The 23,575-nt window shown below is 38.2% G+C and overlaps 1 protein-coding gene across 5 annotated transcripts in view; it reads right to left on the reverse strand.

The window, feature by feature from the left end:
* The window catches only part of LOC111147612 (BBX, HMG-box containing), a 278,763-nt gene that overhangs the window by 178,813 nt on the left and 76,375 nt on the right, over positions 1–23,575 (reverse strand). The gene's annotated exons all lie outside the window — the stretch shown is intronic.

Consider the following 23,575-nt stretch of genomic DNA (forward strand, 5'->3'; position numbering starts at 1 on the left):
CAATGTAAGTCATCAGTGTGAAGTACTCAAAAAGAACTACGCCGTTCAGCAAGAAAGGACGAGAGTCCACTCTACCCAGTACTGTCTGTATCAGGTGAGGACAGAAAGAGCCCAAAGTTCCCTTGGGCCAGATCACTGCCAGATTATGGACAGAGGCTGAGCAACCCTGCTGGGGTCAGAATGGCTGAAGGAAATGAAAATGTTACTCTGGAAAAGAAGTGCTGTTGTCATATCCTTTTGGGATCTCATAAGGAAGAGGCATCAAATATAATTTTATTGGGTGGTTTCAGAGTTTAAAACTGTAATCAATGAATAGATGTTTCTAGGAGGCAGTTCAGGGTGTTCAATATGAGGAAACACTTTCTGTCAGATCTGTCAAAAAACAAAGTGAGTTCCTCTTGGATATTTTTCCATCAATGGAGATGTTTAAGCAGAAACTTAAGTAGGAGTTCCTGCATGGGGAATCACACAGGGCACTGAAGGCTGCTCTCTATGCCTTAGATCCAAGCATTCCAAGATTCTCTAGGTTTCTAAAATCAAAGCCAATGATAGCTGGAAGCCATGAGGCTTGAAATTCATTACACCCAACAGTCATGGTGGCCAACAACCAGAGCTCTATCCCCTTGCTCCAACTGCCCAAAGTGCTAGTGCAATAATATAACAAAGGAAAGTTTAGTTAATCGCACTATAAATCACAATGAGTGCTCGTAATAGTCAAACTGTTTAAATAACTGAATACTGATCACATGTTTCTAATTAAAACACTTTTCATATAAAGATTTAATATTAATATAATTCAACTATAACCGCTAAGTTATATGCTCATATTGTAACAATGAACTAAAACTGATTATTATAAGAAATTCAAAGTAAAAGGAATTATTATCCATATTTACAGAATTGTTCTTTGTAACTGAAAACACTTCATCGACATTCAAATCTATAGAAAATTGTTACAATAACCAGTAAAAATAAAATTTTCCCTTTTTTATATATTAAGAAGAAAGAGCCACCAAAAGCTACAGTTATACTCATCAACCTCATAAGTAAGAAAAATACATTTTCAGAGTAAAAATTATCAGATGGGTAAATCATTTAACCACAAGGTTTCTCTATGTATATTTTTTAATCATTATTTTATTAACATCCCAAAAGACTAGGCTACTAATTTAAGAGAGCAAAGAATTTGTCAGATAGTCACGTTTGACTAGGGATCTTATTTTCTAATTTGTATCTTACTGATTTAGGTCCACATTTTTATTTCATTACCTTAGGAAATTTGCTTTTCAGCATATTTTTAGCTGAACTTGCAGGGTGGAGAAGGCACTCTGGGATTGAAGATCATGAGGTTAATATTTTGGTAGAATTAACAAACCTTATAATTAATTGACTTCTTGAAGGAACTTGCCATTGTTCCCTGCCAGAGGACATTACCTTTCAGTTAAAATTCCACTGTACAGATAACTACTCTGGTACCTGCCCGGTGAGTTCTTTTTGTAACCAAACATTTTTATTGTGTTAACCCTTCTCTGAAGATTACCCCAAATATCTAACATAAAAGCAAAATACAAACTCCCCCAACCCTAAATTTTCAAATTTTATTTCCTTAGTAAAAATAAACTTATAATGGGTAGATATACCTAGGTACCTCCAAAAAGTGAAAGGGACTAATAAACAGGTAAAAAAGTATTTCTAAGACTCCATGATAGGTTCCTGCTAGGATCTGTAATGGGGGCAGGTTAGCCAGCTCTTGACTGCCAGTGCTAATGGAAGGCAACCAGATGAAGTAATCTGAAAACCATTCTCAATTCAGTTTGGAATTGAGCAAAGGATGTCTTCCCATAAATCAATTTTTCTTAAAATGATAGGATATATGCAAGAATAACTTGAAAAGTTTTTAAATACATAAAAAAAATTTTTTTTTTTAATTTGTCAGAGAGAGAGGGAGAGAGAGCAAGCACAGGCAGACAGAATGGCAGGCAGAGACAGAGGGAGAAGCAGGCTCCCCGCCAAGCAAGGAGCCTGATGTGGGACTCGATCCCAGGACGCTGAGATCATGACCTGAGCCGAAGGCAGCTGCTTAACCAAATGAGCCACCCAGGCGTCCCTAAATACATAAAATTTTAAATAACTACTATTGATATTTATTATGGTTAAAAGTAAATTTTATAATTTATAGGTACAGGTCAGATAGGTAGCAACTGGCAAGGAGGAAAATGGTCTTTGGTAGCTAAGGAAAAATGATCTGGGATTGAAATGTCACAGACTGCTATGGATAATGCACAAATATCAAGAAGAAATGCAAGCACTTGTAATATTTATATGCAAGAGACCCCTGCTTAAAAAGAAAAAGTATTTAAAAACAAAACAGAATCCCCAAACTTGTTATTAACTTTTCCTTTCTATTTGCTTGTTTGCTTGTTTGTTTGTTTTAAAGCTAATTCTAAGCAAGGAGAATGGTTTTAACCCAAACATGGGAGAATAAAATTTATACTATGTATCAAACACAATACTTGCTTAAAAATTAGATACCCTAAGCCAGGAGACTCATTTGAAACTAGTTTTTTTTTGCCGTAACACTTAACCTTCTCCCACTGCACAGAAATTCTACGGTGACTATCTCATTCTTTCTTTTCATCTAAGTATCTTCACTATTTTCATCCAAGTGGCTCACTATGAGCACTGCCTGCCTGGGGCCCTTTGTGAGGTAGATGTGATTAGGCAACAGTCAGATACTTCTGAGTGAAATGGGGGATGAACCCAAAAATGAGCCCAAGGGCTCAGAGGCCCGAGCAGTGACAAGGTGGTAATACCCTACTATCATGGAAAAGCTAAGTGTCCAGGTGGTTATGAGTGAGAAGGTAGCTAAACACTTTGCTCTAGTTGGCAGAGATCCAGCTTATCCTCTTTTCTTTTACATGGAGTGTTCCATGGAATAAACAAAAAACAGTTGAGCAGACAGCAGGATTTGTGAATCATCTAGATATATACAGGTTAAACCTATGGTCTAGATGAGAGAGGTCATCTGAGAATAAGAACAGGGGCTCAAGACTGAAATCTCAGGGCACCCTCACAGACTGATCTCTCAACAGTTCCTTCAGCTCAGCACTATGGAAAGAGTAAAGGAAGGCTCAGAGATCACTACCCTGACCCCTGACTGCCACGAAGGAGTATTTTCAGGAGCTGGTGTGACCTGCCGTCAGGACCTGCTAACGCTGAACTTTGCTACTCTCTACGCAGCATGCTACAGCCTGCCTGTAGTGTATTCTGTTCTACAACTTTTCCTTACATTGAAAATCCCCCATATTTCAAAAGATTACTATATACCGAAGCATATTTCACTCACAGAATTATGTTCCCTTCATCACATCATACCCCCTCCCTTTTTTTGTTTTAAATAACCTCTACCCACAGCATGGGGTTCTAACTCACAACCCGGAGATCAAGAGTTGCATGCTCTACTGACCTGACCCAGCCAGCCAGATGCCCCTCTCCTATTTTCTACTGGAACTGGTTTAAAAGAGAAACATAAGCTGACTGATTTGGTAGGTGACAGAAATGACAAACTCATCAGGACTGGGTCAACCCTATCTGAAAATCCAACATCACTTTCCTGGCTCCTCATCCCAGAAATATGTGGTTCGGTTCAAAATAATTTAGGCAGTGCCAGCAACCAAAGTATACACCAGGTTTGCTGGTTTCTTCAGGGCTGGGTAGTGGGGAGAGAGTATATTCAAATATAAATGTAGCTGTACTTACTCTAAGAAATTTGCTGAATCAGAACTTGTAGGGGCCTTAAAAAGTTTCCACAGTGCAATTTCCTTTCAAACAAATCACTTTCAACCCAGACAACAAAACACAAGTAACTTTTAAAAATGCAGATGCACAGGGGCACCTGGAGGGCTCAGTGGGTTAAGGCTCAGGTTATGATCTCAGGGTCCTGGGATTGAGCCCCGCATCCCCCGCATCCGGCTCTCTGCTCAGCGGGGAACCTGCCCCCCCCTTCTGCCTGCCTCTCTGCCTACTTGTGATCTCTCTCTCTCTCTCTGTGTGTGTGTCAAATAAATAAATAAATAAATAAATAAATCTTTTTTTTTTTTTTTAATGCAGATACACAGCCATTTTCTACCCTAAACTACTTAAATGAGAATACTGTGTAGTGTTGATGTCAGGCATCCATAATACTGAATGCTTCCCGGGTGACTGATTCGAAGCTACAGCCAGGTACGAGAACAACTGTGAGAACAACCATGTACGTGTACACACACACACACATACACACACACACATACACAGACTGAGTAATCTATATATACATTTTTAAAAATATTTTCAATTTTTAAGTAATCTTTACATCCATCATGGGGGTCAAACTCACAACTCTAAGATCAAGAGTCCCAGGTTCTACTGACTGAACCAGCCAGGCACTCCTCTTTTTTAATTTTTAAGTTTTTTATTTTCTTAGGACTGGGTGATATAAATTAGGCATTAAAAACTGATAGCACTGGTGGGCTCAAGTAGTTAAAGTATCAGGCTAAAATGGTCACAGGTAACAATCAGACCAGTTAGACTTACTCTCTTTTATACCAAGACTCCACCTCTACCTTAACAGGCATCTTACCAGGTTATTCCTTATGTATGAATGGAACTGTGTGAAAAAGGCAGCGGAAGAAATTTCTCAACACAAGCAATGAAAGCTGTTTTCAAATTCATGAGGCAGAAACAAGGAGATGAGGAGATAATGTGGTGGGTGTCAGTCATTCTCTATCCCATGTCCTCTCCCATTATCTTTCAGCTTAAAACATGTTTTGGAACATAGCTATTATTAAGGATGCATTCTGTGGCTACAAGAGTAGAAGGGCAGAATTTCTCTACATGCTCAGTTGACTACGATCAGATATATGCTATGATTACTATTTAAATAGATAAAATACATTAGACGCTAAGCAGTATGTTTCTAGAAAAAAAAAATGTAGCTCATGCCTCAAAGTTAATAATATTGGTCATTATCTTCAACATTCCAATGAGCAGTGGGAATGGGTGGTGGGCAGGATAGGCAAAGGTAGCGGGAGAGGTGTATTACCCACTGTGAAACCACCTCATTTGACAGTTTGACAATTTGTCACTGGCAATTAATAAATTAATTTTATTTTTTTAAACATCATCCCATAATGATGCTCACTGTCATGTGCATAATTAGTACTAACCTGGGGACTAATACCCTTCACGATTTTTTGGTATCTTTGTCCCTACATTTATAGTTGGTCCTTCTACGTAGAAATCAGTAAGGATTTATATATTCATAGATCCTGGACAGTTTTCAAATGAACAGGTATAAAAGTCATTTGTTTTTGTTTCATTTTGGTTTTGGTTTGTTTCCTCCTCATTAGCAATTAATTTGTACTACAGCTTCCTTTGTGAAGAGGAAGTGCTAAGGGACAAGACTACTGACTAACTGGGGAATTTAACTATTCAGATTATCCAAAACCCACAGCCTCAACTCTGCAAGCTCAGTACAAAGAGACCCACATCTTATCAGGGGAAAAAATGCTGAACTATTCTAGAAACTGAAAGCTTCCCTGAGCTCAGATCAAACATTTAAAAAGTAAACACTTCACAATTATAAAGAAATCAAAACATTGCTTTCAAGTGGGAAAGATCAAGGAAGTAAAATTGCTGTTTTTGAGGAACACAGTGGTTTTCTATCTAGAAGCTTTATTTATTTTTTTTTAAAGATTTTATTTATTTATTTGACAGAGAGAGATCACAAGTAGACGGAGAGGCAGGCAGAGAGAGAGAGAGAGAGGGAAGCAGGCTTCTCGCTGAGCAGAGAGCCCGATGTGGGACTCGATCCCAGGACCCTGAGATCATGACCTGAGCCGAAGGCAGTGGCTTAACCCACTGAGCCACCCAGGCGCCCCTATCTAGAAGCTTTATATACAAAAAGATAATGTCCTCAGGTACCAATACCTGTTATATAAGTGTTTCTAATTTCTCAATTTTTTTTTATAATTTTTTTTTTAATTTATTTATTTGACAGACAGAGATCACAAGCAGGCAGAGAGGCAGGCAGAGAGAGAGGAGGAAGCAGGCTCCTTGCCGAGCAGAGAGCCCGATGCGGGGCTCGATCCCAGGACCCTGAGATCATGACCTGAGCCGAAGGCAGCGGCTTAACCCACTGAGCCACCCAGGCGCCCCTAATTTCTCAATTTTTTAAGTTTCCATTTTACTTTAATACTGGAAAAGAAATCCTGATCCTAAGAGTTCAGTGCAAAACAATGTAAACTACACATCTGGGCCAAAGAAATGCTAATATGAAGTATTAAAAAAAAAAAAAAAACTCAGTGGGGCACCCGGGTGGCTCAGTGGGTTAAAGCCTCTGCCTTCAGCTCAGGTAATGATCCCAGGGTCCTGGGATCAGGCCCACATCCAGCTCTCTGCTCAGCAGGGAGCCTGCTTCTCCCTCTCTCTCTGCCTGCCTCTTGGCCTACTTGTGATCTCTGTCTGTCAAATAAATAAATAAATAAATAAAATCTTTTTTTAAAAAAAATCAGTGATTGACATCTTTTTTATGCCACATCTACTTTTGGTTTTGGCTCAATTTCCCTCCTAAAGTTCTGTGAATTTTATTAATGACGTCACAGTATTCACTGAGATAACTCTAGAGCTTGTTAACCTAAATGGAAATAATCTCAATGAATCCTAAAACAAGAAGTTTCCTCATTCAAAATAGTACATGTAGGAAAGAAATTAGAAAAGAAGTATTTATTCTGTCTCACCTTTGTTTAAGGGGCTTTCAAATGACTAGTTTTTCATTTTGACATCAGAGTTGTAAGATATTTTATTTCTGAAGAACTTTTGTAATATATTTTATTTTTTTCCAATGTAAAAAAAAAAGGAAGCAACACCAACGCTTTACTTGTACATGCACACAATTATTCATAATCAGTAACTATTTGATTTAACATCTTTGCTAAAAATATAGAGCCCTTTATATCTTTCTGTACTGTCTAAAATTGTTACAGCGAGCATCTATATCTTCAATATAATCTTTTAAAATATGGAGCCTTCCAGTGGCCAAATATTTATATATTTCCATTTAAAGAAAAACATTTGAGTTCTCTTCATGCTTTCTTTTTCATAACGTTTTTGTTACACATCGTTTTCTAAATAATTTAGTAAGTGTCATCTTGAACCTGCTTAACCTTCGGGAAAGTAGAAGTTAAGTGATAATCACACATAAAAAAATGCATGTATCAGACTTGAAATCCAGTATTTTCCTCGATCATGTGCTAGGTAGTAATTACATGAGTTTACTGTGGGTCAAAATTGTTGCTTATAGCATTTATCAATATTCTGCCCTCACACACGAATTACTACTATCACTTGATACTTAAGTGAAAACCAACATAGCTTCTAAACAAGCAAACAAATAAATGCAAGGACGGCCAAGATTTTCCTTATCCGTGTACATCTCTTTTTCACAGAGACACAGACACCTTCCTCTGTATTGGGGAAACAACTAGAAACTGATTTCTACTGACCAACAGTGGAAAAGCACAGTAATCAAACAGGGACTGCATGCAGCACATATGGGCTTCTAAAAGCTTCCCCTGAATAATCTCATTTAAGTGTTAAAGTAATCTTAGAAGATAAGGTGGTTGCCAGTCTCCATGATGGCCATCTCCCAGTAGCCCCCTTCCACACTAAAAAGGGATGATCTCTGTGACCATTAGGATACTGCAAAAATGAAAGAGAATTCTGAGGCTAGGACATAAAAGACACTCTGAATACTCCCTTCATCTCTCTTTACCTGCTTGCTCTCAAGTGATACCAGCTATAAGATCATGAGGACCTCAAGGAGTCATATGCAAAAGTCTATGTACTTAGGAACCCCATGAAACACAATCTTGCCACGCATGTAAGAGAACCACCCTACCGTGATACTTCAGCCCTGGTCAAGGCGTCTCATGAATGCAGCCGAAGCCAACACCTTGACTGCAGCCAGAGTCCTAAAGCAAAGGCACTCCCAAATTCCCGACCCATGGAAACTGTGAGGTAATAAATGTTTAGAGTTTTCAATTTCATGACGTTACAAGTCAATAACATAATACAGATTGATACTGTCTCCACTTTACAAAAGAGTCTGAGAGTGTAGAAGACATTATCTGTAGGAAAAGGTATATTCTTCTTTTTGTTGAACTATTCTATCTTTCTGTGTTATTTGGCCATTTCCCCAAAATATTTAACCTAAATCGTTCAGATTTTCCAGTCACTCATGGAAAACATTTCTTCTGGCTTTGCTTGTTAGATAGATTAACATCCCTAAGCTTAAAAACCAATGATTACTTCTTGACAAAAAGTAAAAGTATTATCAATTTATAATATATAACCTATTTCTCAACTGGTATTCCAAACACCTAATATGACTTATATGTTAGGTGAAAAAAATCTCCTTACCTTATGACTTTTTTATCTAAAGGCTGCTAATATAGTAAATAAAATTTGATTTATCTGAATGCACAGTTATACATAGTGGATGAAAAGCAATTACTATATGCCATAAGCTATTCTAAATGCTTTACATTAACCATTTAATCCTCACAGCAACCTTAAGAAGCTAAGTTCTACTACCCCCATTTTACAGACATATGGAAGAAGGTTAAGGAAGGTTAGGGAATGCCGCTGAGGTCACATATAATCAGTGGCAGAGCCAAAACTGAACCCCAGCAGTCTGACTTCTGAGCTTATGCTCTTAACCAAGAGCCTATATGGCTTTCCTAATCTCTAATCTATTTATTTCATAAAGTCCTACGGGCAGGAGAAACACCATATACTCTGGAATTAGAAAATCTGAGTTCTAAAGTCCCTTATATCGGCACGATTTGACCTTTTAAATCTGTTTTTTTTTTTTTTTAATCTTTAAGACGGGGATAATAAAGGTTGTATTTTTATTTTTAGGAGTATTAAGAGAAAAACTGAGTAAAAACATCCCATAGTCAGGTTTTTATTAAAGCCATTGAAGCTGAAGCCTTAGGGCCCTTCACTTTCACAGCCCCATCCAAAACACTATGCCTAATTTTGTATTCATAACATGTATTCCTTTCCTTAAAGAGGACTTCCAAATTGCATGGCCTTCAGACTCCACAAAACCTAGATCTACCTCTTCTCTTCCCATTATTTCAAGCCCAAAGGATTCCAGTCTTGGTCAGAGGGAGCAAATATACTCCACCGTGCCGGTCTCACTAAATGTAGCTATAAAACTTGGGACAGGATGTATGCTGCAGCTACTTAAGCAGCAGGGAAATAGAGGAAGAACAGTCAATTACAAAAGTACCATTTTCTCCATTTTCTCATGTGCTGGACCCCAAGCATTTCTGTGATTGAAGAGGGAGGCAGCAAAAACAGAAGCCCACAGGAGCAAAAACTGAGCAAGAAGAACTTTCATTTCTCACTGGAGGAACAATGGTCCCAAGAATGGGACCTGTTGCTTGTGTTCTCACTTTATCCTCCCACCACTTATCCCCAGACATGGGCACAATCATGGGCATTGCACAGGAGAGCTCAGTAACTGAAGCCTCATCTTCCCAACCACAGAACCAAAACAAAAGTGGGAGATGGCAGAGAGGAGTTCTTGAACTCTTGGTCTCCCCCTAAGCTACACATGCATGGACCTGCCCCTAAACAGCACATATGGACATTCAGAACTGAACAAACTACTGGATAGAGCACTGCTCATTTCCCAGATTAGCCACTGGGTGGCAAATAAGTAGGAAGGATCCAAAGAACACTGAAAAGGCTCTGAAAACTGAACTGACATAGGAATCACTATTCACAGAGGGCTAGCTGCAATCTTACTCCTGAACTCAACTGAATCAATTGCCTATTAAAACCAAAATATCAAGGTTTTCCACAGAATTTTTAAAAGACCCAATGTCTCATAATAATCAAAATGTTTATGATAAAATCCAACCTTAGCATATGAAGAAACAGGAAAAAATCTCAACTGGCCATAGAAAAAGACAGCAGACAACTCCTCTGAAATGATACAGATATTGGAATTACCTGACAAAAACTTTAAAGAAGCCTTATAAAAATGCTCCAACAAGTAAAGGCAAACACTCTTGATAAGGGTGGGAAGACAAGACTTGGAGGAGGGATATAAAATGGTACAGCTGCTCTAGGAAACAGTTTGGACATTTCTTATATAAACATACACTTATAATGTAACCATGCAATTCCCACTCTAATCAAAACATACTCACACAAAGGTCTGTATATTAATGTTTACAGTGGCTTTATTTGTAACTGCTATAAATTGGAAAGAACCCAATGCGCAAATAAGTAAACTGTAATACACACACATATATAATGGGATACCACTCAGCAAATTAAAAAAAAAAAAACCAAAAAAAAAAAACCAAAAAAAACAAGAATAGGCTACTGCTATGATTTGTATGAATATCAGCAATTACAGGAAGCCAACCTAGAAAGGTTACACAACATGTGATTCCATTTATACTAAATGCAGCCAATGACAAAACTATAGTAATGAATAAAGGAATAATGGTTGTCAGGGTTTAGGGTTGGGAGGATACGACTCCAAATAAACAGCGTAAGGGAGGTTTTTGAGGTGATGAAGCTTCTACATTTTAACACTGAATTGTATACAAAATCTATTCATGTTTTTAAATTCATGGGACTGTGCAAAAATCCAATTTTACTGCCAGTTCATCTAGAAGTGAAAAAATTTTAAAACCCAAAGTTTAAAAAAAGAGAGAAAAATAACATTGCTGGAGTATTTATGATTAAAAGCATTTATAAGAGATAAGTTTTATCAATTTACTGATATGAAAGGGCATTTGGCCCATTGGACTAAAGGCGAGCAGAATCACCTAAACCACATCAGAACTGAAAATAACTTACAAAGGTGTAATCCTATCCAATATGCTTCCTGCTCTACTGCATATACAAAACCAAGACTAAAATAGCACATAGAAAGAAAATCAAAGAACACTGTGTCACTGTCAGTCACCAGGCAGCAACTCAGGTCTTCAAGCTAAATGATAACTAAATTACCAGAGGTAAGAATCGCTCTGTCTTTGGAAGACCCAATCCAATGTTAGTAATTCTCCCTGAGGGACGCCTGGGTGGTGTGGTCGGTTAAGTGTCCACCTTTGGCTCAGGTCATGATCCCAGGATCCCAGGATGGAGCCCTGTATCACGCTCCCTGCTCAGCAGGAAGTCTGCTTCTCCCTCTCCCTCTGCCTGCTGCTCTCCCTGCTTGTGCTCTCACCATCTCTCACTATCAAATAAATAAAATTTTTGAAAATATAATAATAATAATAATTATTATTATTATTTTTATTATTCTCCTTGAAATTCTAGGGTATGTTCTCCATAACTTCATCTATAACACCATCTACAAAGTGTTTTTATTTTTATTTTTTGCCACAATGAAAAGCAGGTGAAGGAATTCTACTTCCAGATGGTACATACATACTTGCCCCCAATGCTCTCACTAAAGTACAACTAAAAGCACTCGACACTATATATAAAACAATTGTAAAACTCTGAAAAACAGGGAAAAGGCAGGCTGGATAGGGACTTACAACCCAAGAACAATGCTGTCGTGAATTCCTGGATTTTCATTTTGCCCCACATATCCTAGACTTGGAACTGAAGAAGCCAGCAACCCAAAAATGCCAATGGGACACAGACAAAAAAGTCCGCTCTCTCTAGCCAAAGCATCAGGAAAAGGGCAGCCAAGGAAGACAGAAAACTTTTAGACAATACTTGCCCTCCACCTGCCAAAAATGATATAAGAAACTGGCCTCATACACCATCAATGCCAGCTAAGGCTGAGTGAAAAACCTGAACTTCCACCCTCGCAAGGCTGTAAAGATGAACCATAGCCCCCACAATGAAGGGAGATCAGAGGAGGACACGTAGGGAGAGTTAGTAAACACCATGTGCAGACAGAGAACTCCCATCCTTCACCTACTAGTAAAAATATTTCCCTCCTCCCCTCATGCAGTGGTATCAGAGGAGAATTAGTGGAATATCAGGACTTGGCCACTGTAGCAAGGATACTCCACCATTCCAGCCCTTGGTGATCAGTGGAGGCCATGTGTAAAGCAGTAATGAGACACTCCTGTCCCTTCAAGCTAGGGTGGTAATGGCACAGGCCTATGGTGGGGGAGAGACATGTCACAAGTACCACCTGTGCCTGAAATACCAAGGAGCCCCTTCCTCCCTCGGGTGTCAGTGGAGACCAAGTGGGGAACACCCCAGACTTCTGTTCCCATCTGCCAGCAATAAAATGGTCCCATCCCTTCCCCAGCTAGAGCACTCTCAGAGGAAGTCAGCTTAAACAGGTTATTAAGATCCAGTTTCACAACATAATGCCAAAAATATCCAGGTTAAAACCCAAAGTCACTTCTCATATCAAAACCAGAAATATCTCAACTTGAATGAAAAAAGACAGTCAATAGATGAGATGGTAAATAAAAAATGAGAGGTTAGAATTATCTGACAAAGATTTTTAAAGCAACCTTATAAAAACACTTTGATGAACAGCTACAAACATGCCTGAAACAAAGGAAAATAAAATTATCTCAGCAAAGAAATAGAAGATATAAAAGAGAAGAACCAAATGGAAATTTTAGAGCTGAAAAACCCAAGAACCAAAATAAAAACCTTAATGAATGAGCTCAACAGCTAAAACACAGGGTGAAAAGGAAGCAATAAATGAACTAGAAGAAAAAACTGAACAGAAATCATCCAATCTGAACAAAAAGAAATTTTCTGAAAAAATTAAACAGAGCTCAGGGATCTACAGAATAATAACCGAAGATCTAAATATGTCACTGCAATTCAATAAAAAAGGGTAGGGCTGAAAAAGTATTCAAATAATAGCTAAAAACTTTCTAAATGTGGCAAGAGATATATACCAAGCAAGAAACTTCATGGTCAAACATCTGAAAAGTAATGATCTCCTTACCTCCATCCTAAATCCTGAACACACCAAGAGAGAAAAGAGAATCTACCTACATGCAGAAAAACGATTCAAATCACAGCAGATTTCTCATCAGAAACCATGACAGCAGAACACAGTGGCACATTTCCAAGTGCTAAAAGAAAAGAACCATCAACCTAGAATCCTAAATCCAGTGACAATCCTTCAGGAAGGACAATGAAATAGAATAAAATAGAATACATTATTACATGAAAAAAAACTTGAATTTTCAACAGCAGATCTAAACAAAATTAGTAACTAATAAAGAAGCTCAATAAACAAAAAGGAAAAAACAAGAACCTTGGAGTATCAGAAAGAAATAACATGATAAAGATAAGATACGGTAAATACAATAGGCTTTCCTTCATCTCAAGTTTTCTGTATCATGTTTGATGATGGAAACAAATATACCAGTGTCTGATGTGTTTTTAAATGTATGTAAAGTATTTAAGACAATTTTATTGTAGATGGAGAAAGTAAAGGGACATAAGAGGGAGGTAAGTGCACTAAATAAAAGGACAAATTGGGGTGCCTGGGTGGCTCAGTGGGTTAAAGCCACTGCCTTCGGCTCAGGTCATGATCCCAGGGTCCTGGGATCGAGTCCCACATTGGGCTCTCTGCTCGGCAGGGAGCCTGCTTTCTCCTCTTTCTCTCAGCCTGCTGCTCTGCCTGCTTGCGATCTCTATCTGTCAAATAAATAAATAAAATCTCTAAAAAAAAAAAATAAATAAAAGGACAAATTGTTAGTGGATGATTAAACAACATGATCTAACTATATGCTGTCAATAAGAAACCCACTTTAAAAATAAGGTAGGCTGAGTGTTAAAAAAAAAAAAAAATTTGAAAATTGGGGGCGCCTGGGTGTTTAGTTGATTGAGCAACAGACTCTTCATTTCAGCTCAGGTCATGATCCCAGGATCTTTGATACTGAGTCTAGAGTCAGGCTCTGCACTCAGTGTGGGGTTTGCTTGTTCCTCCCCCTCTGCTCCTCTCCCGCTCACGCACACTCTTGCTCTCAAAATAAATAAATGAATAAAAGCTTTTTAAAAAAATGAAAATGGTATGCCATTAAATAGTAATCAAAATAAAGCAAGAGTACTGTATTAATTAGAAAAAGTAGACCTCAGAGCAAAGAAAATTACCAGACACAGAGAGAGACATTACATCATAATAAAGGGGCCATACCACCAAGAAGATATAGAAATCCAAATGTGTTCTATAACATATGTAAAATATGTAAAGTAAAAACTTTAAATGAAACGAGACATAGATAAATCCACAATGAGAGTAAAAGACATTAACAATCCTCTCAGCAACTGACGCAATGATTAGAGAAAAAAAATCAGAAAGGATATATAAGAACACAACACCACCACCGACAGGATCTAACCAACATTTATAGAACATGTGATCCAACAACAGAAGAATGCATATTCTTTTTCAAGAGCCCATGTAATACATACCAAGAAAGCCTACATGCTAGACTATAAAACAAGTTCATCAATAAAAAAAATTTTTTAGGGGTGCATGGGTGGCTCAGTGGATTAAGCCACTGCCTTCGGCTCTCTGCTCAGCAGGGAGCCTACTTCCTCCTCTCTCTCTGCCTACTTGTGATCTCTCTTTCTCTGTCAAATAAATAAATAAAATCTTTAAAAAAAATTTTTTTTAAACTTAAATCTTAAAGAATGTGTTCTCTGATCACAATGGAGTAAAATTTAAAATCATTAATGGAAAGATAACAGGAAAAATCCCTAACACTTAGAAACTAAACAATATATTTATAAATAATCCATGGATCAAAAGTCTTAGGGGAATTTTTTTTTTTTAAAGATTTTATTTATTTGACAGAGAGAGAGAGAGAGATCACAAGTAGGCAGAGAGGCAGGCAGAGAGAGAGGAGGAAGCAGGCTCCCTGCTGAGCAGAGAGCCCGATGCGGGGCTCAATCCCAGGACCCTGGGATCATGACCTGAGCTGAAGGCAGAGGCTTTAACCCACTGAGCCACCCAGGCGCCCTGGGGAATTTCTTTTTTTTACACTGAACTGAGTAAAAATGAAAATCCAGCCTTTAAAAATTTTTGGGACACAGCAGAAGTAGTACTTAGAGGGGAATCTGTAGCACTAAATTTTTTTCTTTTTGGAAAAGGAAATCTCACAAATCAGTAATTTACAGAACAGAAAAAAGGTCACAATAAATTCATATAAGCAGAAATTAAAGAAATCAGTGAAACTGAAAAGAGAAAAATGATTTTGGAATTATTCTAACACCAAAACCAGGGAAAGTATCAAAATAGAAAGCTACACACCAATATCTCTCATTAGTACAGATGCCAAGAATTTCCAATAAAATTGGTGAAAAGGGGACGCCTGGGTGGCTCAGTTGGTTAAGCAGCTGCCTTCGGCTCAGGTCATGATCCCAGCGTCCTGGGATCGAGTCCCACATCGGGCTCCTTGCTCGTCAGGGAGCCTGCTTCTCCCTCTGCCTCTGCCTGCCATTCTGTCTGCCTGTGCTCTCTCTCTCCCTCTCTCTCTCTCTCTCTCTCTCTGACAAATAAATAAATAAATAAATAAAATCTTTAAAAAAAAAAAAAGTTTTAAAATTGGTGAAAAGACTCAGCAATGTAAAGAATTTTACAACATAACCAGGGACTTATTTCAGGAATGCAAGGAGAGTTTAATATTCAAAAATCAATGAATGCAATCCGCCATATTAACAGATAACAGAAGAAAAATCATATGATCATATCCACTGATTCAGAAAAAGTAACAAAATTCAACATCGATTCATGATTAAAAGTTTCAGTAAGAGGAACTGAGGGGAATTCCATCATCTTGATAAAGAGCATCTAAAAAGAACTTACAGTTTAAGTAGTACCAGTAAAGTACTGAATGCTTTTTTCCTAGCATCAGGAACAAGGCAGGGATGTCCACTCTCCTTTACTCTTAACTACTACTGCAATACTTCTGGACAGGAACTGAAAGTTCTAGTGCTGGAAGTTTTATCAAGGGCAGTAAGTCAAGGAAGAAAAATAAAAAGCAAATAGATCTGAAAAGAAGAAATAAAACTATTCTTATTTGCAGATGCCATGGTTGTCTATGTAGAAAATCCAAAGGAATCTACTTCTAAAACAACTTTAAAATGAATAAGTAAGTTTATAAGGTCAAAAGATACAAGTTAAATGTACAAAATTCAATTATATCTTTATATATAAATACTGAATATGTGGACATCAAAATTTGTATACACTAGAAATAAATGTGTAGATATCAAAATTAAGAATACAGTATCACTGGAATGCCTGGGTGGCTCAGTCAGTAAGCATCCAACTCTTGATTTCAGCTCAGGTCATAATCTCAGGACTGTGAGATCAAGCCCCACCTCGGTCTCCATGCTGGGTGTAGAGCCTGCTTAAGATTCTCTCTTTCCCTCTCTCCCTCCGTCCTTCCCCCACCTGCAAAAAGAATACAATACCACTTTCCTATTTTTTGAATGAAATAATTTGTAAAACTAATAAAACACACCCAACACATGTATGCTGACTAAATGTTGATGAAAAAATTCAAAGATGTAAATAAATAAGGAAACTTTCTGTGTTCAAGAAGTGGAACACTAAACACAATAAAGGCATCAATTCTCCTCAAACTGATACATAGATTTAACATGATTTCTAAAAAATTCCCAACAAAATTTTTGTAGGTATAATAGATATAAACAAATCTGTTCCATATTTTATCTAAAAAGGCAAAGGAATTAGAACAGCTAAAATAATTTTGAAAAAGAATGAAGTATGAGGAATCAATCTACGTGATTTCAGATTTAACAGAGCAATAGCAGTTAATCAAGAATGTAGGATATTGGTGGAGAGGCAGGCACATAGATCAATGAAAGAGAAAGCAAATCCAGAAAGAAATCCATATACACATGCCATCTTATTTTGACCAAGACAAAAAAGCTACTGATCGAGGGATGGACATCCACAAAGAAAAAGGACTTCAACACAGGACATATCTTATAAAAATTAACTCACAATGAATGATGAAGTTAAACGTAAAAAACAGAACTCTAAAACTTCTAGAAAAAGGATACAAGGAAATCTTAGAATTTAGGGCTAGAAAAGAATTCATGGCTTTGACTTGACACCAAAAACACAATCCACAAAAGATAAAATTGTTAAACGAACTCTACCAAAATTTAGTTGCCCTGCCAAAGACCCTATGAAGATGAAATTTTAAAAAGTACAGACTGAGATTAAATACATGCCAACCACGTAATTGACAAAGAACCAGCATCTAGAATATATGAAGAACTCTCAAAATGCATCCGTTAAAAAAAAAAAACAAAAAACAAAAAAACAAAAAAAAAAACACAACACAACATCCAATTGGGAAATGGGCAATGACATGAAAAGTCATTTTACCAGAGAACACATATATAAATGGTAAGTAAACACACGAAAAGGTATTCAATATTATTAGTCACCAACAAAGTGCAAATTCAAATCATGTGAGAGTATTACTATACATCTATCAAAACAGCTTAAAAAAAAAAGACAACACCAAATGCTGGTGAAGTTACAGAGAAACTACATCATTCATATGTTACTGATAGGAATGAAAATAAAGACACTCTGGGAAAACCTTTGACTGTTTCTTTAAAAACTAAATACACAACTATCATTATAGCCTGGCAATTGCATTCCTGGGCATTTATCCAGGAGAAACAAAAACTTATTCATATAAAAACATGTACATGAATGTTCACAGGAGCTTTATTCATAATAGCCCCAAACTGGAAACAACCCAGATATCTTTCAACAGGTGAGTGGTTAAATAAACTGTAGTATCTCCACAACACAGAGTATTATTTAGTAATAAAAAAGAAGTAATAATACAACTTGCATGAATCTCTGGAGAATCTTGTTGAGTGTAAAAAAAACTAATCTCAAAAGACTACGAACTAAATGGCTTTATTTCTGTCACATTCTTAAAATGACAAAATTAGAGAAATGTAAACAGCTTTGTGATTCCAAGATGTTATAAAGGAGGTAGAACTATAAAAACGGCAACATGAGGAATCCTTGAGGTGAAAAAAATGTTCTGCGTATGGCTGTATATATGTCAATACTCTGTGATATTTACCACAGTTTTCAAGATCACTGGCAGAACATGGATAAGGAGTCTGTATTATTTCTGATAACTGCATATAACTTCACAATTATATCAAAATAAAAAGCTTAGCTAACAAATTAAGCAATGCTGATACAACAGTAATAACAATAATAGCTACAACAAAAAGCAGGTGAGTAATGTGTGCTTCCCCTTCCTGTTCTCATTCCTTGGGTAGACTGTCTCCTCTGCAAGGCTTTGAGTTAGGGTTACCATGTCAGGTTATGCTCTCACTCCATACTCCTGCTTAGCTGACCTCATTCTGGAGGCTTCAATTACCATATGCCAATGATTGCTAAATTTGTATTTCAAGCCAATTCCTCTCTTCCAAAGTCCAGACACCTTGTACTGATAAATGAGTATCTCAATCTAGGTATTTTAGAAGCACCTGAATCTCAACGTGTGTTCATTTAAACACACTGTCTCTTCTCCACAGCCCCTAAATCTACTTCTCTCGGGGCCTTCCCTGCTTTGGCAGTTGTCACTATATCATCCAAGGTACCCAGATGCTAAGACTTGAGTGTTTCCTCTGTCTCACATACACAATCAGTCAATCATAAAACACCATTAATTCAGGTTCCTAGATACACACTCAATTGGTCCAGTTCTTCCCATCCCATTGCCACCACCTGGTTTAAGCTACCCCCATAATAATATCTTGAATGATTTCTTCATCCCCAATTGTGCCTTCCTTAAAAGCATCCCTCCTGAGGCAACCAGACTGATCTTTACAAAATCTGAATCCAAACACCTTACTCCCTAGCTGAAAATTTTCCAACACTACCCACAATGCTTGCCATAATTTCATCAAAGCATACAAAATTCCACATATTCTGATTTCCATCTGCATACCACCCTTTCGCCTCTTTACTAAACTCTAGCCATATTAGATTCTTCTCATTTCTCCTAGGCATCCAGCTCTTCCTCACCTCAGAGTCTCTGCATTTCCTCCTACCACTCCCAGCCCAATCCTCCTAATATCTACTCATCAGCTCTTAATATCACTTTCTCCAAGATGGGTTTTGCTGAGCTCTGAGGAGGGAAAGTCCCTGTTAAATAATGAAAGGGACACCTACAAAACTTCAAATAAAACTAATTGAAGTGTTTTAATAAAAATAGTCAAATAATTTTAAGATTCTTAGGAAGATAATATCTAAAACTATAAATCAATATATTTCAATACAGAAGTCCTACATATTTGGTTTGGTTATTTAGGTTAATCTGGCTCTACTCGGCAAGACACTTGACATTCATTTTCTTTGGAATATTTTTTTTCTTTTACAGCTTTTAAAATATGAAGTACAATAATAATAATTCTCCCTAGTAAGAGGCTTCGTCATTCACAAACTACGACTGTGACCTTGAATTTGCAGTCTCCAGAACTGTGAAAAATGCATGTTTGCTGTTCATAATAAGCCATGTGGTCCGTGATTTTTGTCACAGCAGCCTTAACTGACCAAGACAGAAAACTGGTACCAAAAGTGTGGTACTGTCACAACAAATACCTACAAATGTGAAGAGCTTTGGAACTGAGTAAGGGGCAGAGGCTGGAAGAATTCTGAAGTGCACGCTAGAAGAAAGCCTACCTTACTGGGAACAGAGCACTACAACCAACTTTGGTGACGGCTCAGAAGGAGATGAGAAGAGACAGAGAGCGAGCTTCAAACTTCCTGGAGAATACCTAAGTGGTCTTGAGCAGAATGTGGAAATCAGGACACTCAAGGCCATTCTGATGAAGTCTTAGATGGCAATCGGGTACATGTTGTTAGAAACTGAAGGAAAGGCCATCCTTGCTACAAAGTAGTAAAGGATGCAGCTGATTATGTTCATGTCCTCGTATTTTATGGAAGACAGAACTTGTAACGAATGAAATTAGATATTTGGATGAACTTTTTCTAAGCAAAGTGTTGAAGGTGCAGCTTGGATTCTCTTGAATGCTTACAGTAAAATGCAAGTAAGAAGAAATGACTTTAACAGTATTTGTAATCAAAAGGGAAGCATAAGTTTAAAATTTGGGAAAGAGGGGCGTCTGGGTGGCTCAGTGGGTTAAAGCCTCTGCCTTCGGCTCAGGTCATGATCCCAGGGTCCTGGGATCGAGCCCCGCATGGGGCTCTCTGCTCAGTGGGGAGCCTGCTTTCCCTTCTCTCTCTGCCTACTTGTGATCTCTGTCTGTCAAATAAATAAATAAAATCTTTAAAAGATAATAATAATAAATAAAATAAAATTTGGGAAAGTCTCCGTTTAGCCGTATTACAAAAAATGAGCAAGCATATTTGGAAGAGACCATGAAGACTGTGGTCAAGAGAACTTCTGATAAGGATATCAGGAAGGGTGTGAACCAGGGATTTTTATTAGCCATGCCTGAGAGGGAAAATAGCAATTTGAACTAAAGGAAAAGACAGTAATGAAGGAAGGTTGGTTGTGAGACTTGAAATTTATTATGAGTGGACCACAGAGCTATACTGCTTCAAATGTGCAACATTTTTTAAGACAAGGAAAAAACTCTAAAGGCAATTCAGAGACTATCAGGGCTTCTTCCTTGGATTCAAAAGGGGGAGTGTATCACCTGGGTTTCAACAAACCAGAAGACTCCCACCCAAAGCGGGGTAGCTGAACTCACCCCTCACAGAGCCCTGGAGAAGTAGCTAACTCCACTTGTATTTCAAAGGACAGAGCCACGTGGAGTAAGGTCAAGTCTTCAACAGAGACCCCTACCAGGGAAAAGCTCAGCAGAGATGCGGGGGATCGGACTGCAGGTACCCCACAAGTGCACACTTGGAGAGCCACAGGTGTATCACTCCAGCCTGGGAGAGATGCTGTGTAGGCTGTGCCCAGAAAAGTCTTGGGGAAAGGATACTCTAGTGGGTCTGGAAGGTGGGACCCCTGCCCCAGTGTGCCTGGCAGGAAGAGCATCAAATTAAGGATTATTCTTGAGTCTTGATTTGATGTTTTATTCTGTTGGGTTCTGAATTACCTGGGACTATCATCCCTTTCTTTCCTATTTCTCTGTGTTGGAACGGGAGTGTTTAACTCTATGCCTATAAGATTATTACACTCTGGAAGCACATAACCTGTTTGAATTCACATGTTCACAGCTGGAGAGGACTTTGTCTCAGGATGAATCGTTGCTTGAATGTCACCTATATCTGACATAGATGATATTTAGATGAGACTTTGGGAGTTGATGCTAGAACTAGTAAGACTTTGGAGGCTATTGGAATGGTATGAGTGCATTTTGCCTTTGAGGACAAGAATTTTAAGGGGCCCAGAAGCAGAATGGTAAGGCCTGAATGTGCATGTCCCCTCAAAATTCATGCTGAAATCCTAATGTCCCATGTGATGATATTAGAATGTGGGACCTCTGGGAGACGGCCTAGGTCATAGGTTGGAGCCCTCAGGGTTGTGATTAGCGTTCTTTAAAAGAGAGTTCCCCTGGCCCTGGTCTTGTGGAGATAAAAGAAGCCTGCAGTGTGGCCCTCACCTGTGCATGATGGCCCTGATTTCACACTTCCAGCCTCCAGAGCCAAGAGAAACACATTGTTATTTATAAGCAAAATCGGATGAGTACTACCCAGTCTTAGTAATTATAAAAATAATAACAAAGAAAAAAAAAACACATAGGAAATGACTGTTGGGATGTGCTGCACAAAAAGTAATTTGTTCGAGGGCCACTTGGATGGCTCAGTCTGTTGAGCATCCCACTCTTGGTTTCGGCTCAGGTCATGATATCAGGATCAAGAGAACAAACCCCACATGGGGCTCTGTGCTCAGTGCAGACTCTACTTGAGATTCTCTTTCTCCCTCTCCCTCCTCTTCCCTCCCTCTAAAATAAATGAATAAAATCTTAAAAAAAAAAAAAAAGGGTAATTTGTTTGAGGCAGGGGTGCCTGGCTGGCTCAGGCCATAGAGCATGCAACTCTTGATCCCAGGGTTGAGTTCAAGACCCACGATGGGTATAGAGATTACATTAAAAAAATTGTTTCTTCTAAAGTAATCTGTCTGAAGCTTTGGAAGACATGTTTACAAGTACTCTGTAAATAATAATTTAGAGAGGCTAGGGTGTTACATCTTTATCTTTTAAAATTCTACAATAAGGGGCACCTGGGTGGCTCAGTGGGTTAAAGACTGCCTTCAGCTCAGGTCATGGTCTCAGGGTCCTGGGATCGAGCCCCACATTGGGCTTTCTGCTCAGCAGGGAGCCTGCTTCCTCCCTCTCTCTCTGCCTGCCTCTCTGCCTCCTTGTGATCTGTCAAATAAATAAATAAAATCTTTAAAAAAAATTCTACAATAAAAAGTAATCGTAGGGGTATTTGAGTGGCTCAGTTGGTTAAGCATCTGACTTTAGCTCAGGTCAGGATCTCAGGACACAGGCCCGCATGGGGCTCCCTGCTCAACAAGGAGTCTGCTGGTCCCACTGCTCTTCCGCCCCCTGCCCCTGCCCCTGTGCTCCTGCTCTTTCTCTCTCTCAAATAAACAAATAAATCTTTAAAAAAGAAGTAATTGTAATGAATCTATATTTCCTAATCTCATTTTTTCCCTGATATTCCATCTTCAATTTCAAAGTAAATACAGATACTTTATACTGAGTATGACTCAAGAATTAACTGATTCCACTAGGAATCATACCTTCATCTATTTGTCATACTAGTTTCCAGCTGTATGCTTCTGTATGGCCCATACATACATGGTTCATGTTTCTGTGTGCATTTAATCCTCATTCCCTGTTAAAACCATCTGGTTAAAAGCATCATTATGAAGCATAAAAATCCTGAAGGATCCCTAAGAACGGACTGCAGGGTAAGGGATAAGAAGAACAGCCAAGTAAAAGATACAACCATTATTAACTGAAGTAATGTAAAATACGCTTGCAGAACAGAAAGCAGACACTTGGGACTACTGTGGAAAAGAAGCAAGGATGCTCTAAGAGTGCTTCTTCACAGACTATTACTGTTCGTATTTTGCTAGCCTCAAGTTATTAATAAAACCAGGCGTTTCTAAACTGCGAAGGAGGACATACAATCAAACCTGTATTAACCAAAAGGCTGAAGGAGCAGCTTAGTCTGACTAAATTTACTTATAAAGCCTTTTTGTTTCAACTACTGCTACTGAAACCCTTTCTAAAATGTATGAGAGTATACTTTCTTGCTTTAGCAAGTACAGTATAGCAAACATAATTAAATCACTGGTGACTGCAGGTCTTACCATATACTAGGGTCAGCCTTGTTGTAAGCAGCAGTTTTCACTGGACCCTAATGACGATGGTGACATTTGGCCTAAATGTATACAGACTGGCCCTAGGCTATTCATTCTTTGGAAATTCATCTTTAAAAACAAAAACAAAAACAAAAAAACCTAAATTGTTTAGAATCAATTTTTTAAAGGGGAGGAAAGGA

This window comes from Enhydra lutris, unplaced genomic scaffold (genome assembly GCF_002288905.1).
Source record: "Enhydra lutris kenyoni isolate GAN:26980312 unplaced genomic scaffold, ASM228890v2 scaffoldscaffold2, whole genome shotgun sequence".
In the NCBI taxonomy this organism is placed as follows: Eukaryota; Metazoa; Chordata; class Mammalia; order Carnivora; family Mustelidae; genus Enhydra; species Enhydra lutris.